Here is a 2,389-nt window from a genome sequence, read left to right as displayed (position 1 = left end):
TTCTCTCGAGCACTGCGGGTATTAGCACGGGTTTTTCAGTTTTATTACAAAACGCATCCCGTACACAAATTGATCCAGCGAGAGGAAACGACCCAAGTGACTTCCGATGAAATCCGCCAGGTAAAAATGCGCTTGATTCTCTTAGCGCAGAAGCGATGCTACTCCAACGAATGCCAGGCACTGGAGGCATCAAGACCAGTGGGGGCAAAGAGTCCCCTCAACGTTCTCAATCCCTTTCTCGATAGAAATGGAATCATGAGAGTTGGAGGGAGACTGGCTCTAGCGGAGTTGCCATATAATGAACGCTATCCAGTGATTTTGCCGTACGATTGCCAATTTTCTCGACTTTTAGTCAGATTCTCACATCTGATTTCCCTGCATGGAGGAAATCAACTCATGCTGAGACTTCTGAGAGCAGAATTGGGATCATACGGATGAAAAATTTAGTAAAAAGCGTTATACATAATTGTAAAGTTTGCCTTATTTACAGGAAAAAGAACCGAGAGCAACTTATGGCAGCACTCCCACCTGAACGAACGGAAATTTCCCGGCCCTTCACCAATACTGGCGTGGATTTCACCGGGCCGTTCGAGATAAAAAACTATACCAGCAGAGCGTGTCTTATAACCAAGGGATATGTTTGCGTTTTCGTGTGCTTCGCGACGAAGGCAATACACCTGGAAGCAACGAGCAATCTATCGACTTCCACCTTTCTAGCGGCATTTTCAAGGTTTGTGGCAAGGCGCGGTTGCCCTCGGAGTGTGTACTCGGACAACGGTACGAATTTTGTAGGAGCTAATAAAGCATTAAGGCAGGACTTCCGAAACTTTGTAGCCGAAATTTCCCGCCTAACCACCCAGTCGTTTGCTCATCAAGAAATCGACTGGCACTTCATACCACCGGGAGCCCCACATATGGGAGGGCTGTGGGAAGCAGGAGTGAAGAGTTTTAAAACCCACTTCCGTAAAGTGGCGAATACCATGCGTTTTACAATGGAGGCGTTCTCCACTTTGCTAGCAAAGATAGAAGCCTGCCTAAATTCGCGACCAATTAGTCCGCTTTCCGACAACCCCGAATCCACAGAACCCCTCACCCCAGGACATTTTCTGATTGGCACCCCGTTACTCGCGATTGCCGAACCAGAAATTAACGGGAACCCGCTGTCAATCGTAAACCGATGGCAAAAGATCAAGGCAATTCATCAAGGATTTTGCCGGCGATGGAAAGAGGAATACCTAAAGGAGTTACACAAGAGAGTCAAGTGGCAACACCCCCAACGAGACATCGAAGTCGATGATTTCGTGGTTATCAAAGAGGATAACCTACCCCCGAATGAATGGCGACTTGGCAGAGTTGTTAAGGTTTTTTTAGGTCAAGATAAACGCGTGCGAGTCGTAGAAATACGTACAACGCGAGGCATAATTACGCGACCAATCGTGAAATTAGTGCGACTGCCGTTAGTGAACCCAAATTAACGAGTTCTTTTCTTTCCAGAAAAATTTTACACTATGGTTCGAGCCAACAACAACGCTACTCAAAAGCAGCATCGATGCCCTATCTGCAAGCAGAACCACCGTTTGCAATTCTGCCGCCAGCTTCGTCGAATGGAGCCCGAGGAGAGACTGTGTGCTGTCCTCCTGTGTCGCCACTGTGCTAACTGCCTGTCGTCACGTCATATGGCCAGTAGCTGTCCGTCAACGCGCAACTGCGACCGCTGTCGAGAACGGCACCACAGTCTGCTCCATCCGTGGGAAACTCCCAGACGTGAGGAAGACGTGCCACTCGACCTCAACGTGACGGACGGTCGGCGAAGACGGCAACCCCGCCCATACCGTGCTCGGGCATTGACGGAGTCCAGTGAGGAGGTACTGGAAATAGATGTCAGCGATGAAGACATCCAGCAAGTGCATGAAGGTTCGCCTGACACGATCGAGCCACCGATACTCAGACCACCTCTGTCGGGTATCCGGTCGGCGATACAGCACCCCGCTAGGTCAACGAAAAAAAGGCATCGACAGTCTCGACAACGAAGACGTAATCCGCAACCGCGGCATCGCCGGGGTATGAGAGACGCCCGAGAGCGAATTCGTGGATCCGTCCGACGTGCTCTGGGCTCATCTATCCTCATTCCTACGGTGCTGCTAAGAGTGATGTCCAGGGGAAGAAGCCAGTCTGTTCGGGCCATCGTCGACCCAGGGCAACCTCAATCGACAATCGCGAGAGCCCTCGCGCGGAGGTTGCACGCATTACCACGCTGCGGAAGTGACCATTGCACTTTAACCCTGAAAGGGTGGAACGAGAGGTTAGAGATCCGGGCAAGGGTATTACCGAGCCTGACGCGAACCGCCCCAGAGCGCACAGTCGACGCGCGTGTGGCGGGCGAATTCGA

Source organism: Rhagoletis pomonella, unplaced genomic scaffold (assembly GCF_013731165.1).
Source record: "Rhagoletis pomonella isolate Grant_MI unplaced genomic scaffold, Rhpom_1.0 Rhpom_scaffold_01362, whole genome shotgun sequence".
Lineage (NCBI taxonomy): Eukaryota > Metazoa > Arthropoda > Insecta > Diptera > Tephritidae > Rhagoletis > Rhagoletis pomonella.
The sequence above is the reverse complement of the archived record's forward strand: the minus strand, read 5'-3'. Positions refer to the sequence as shown.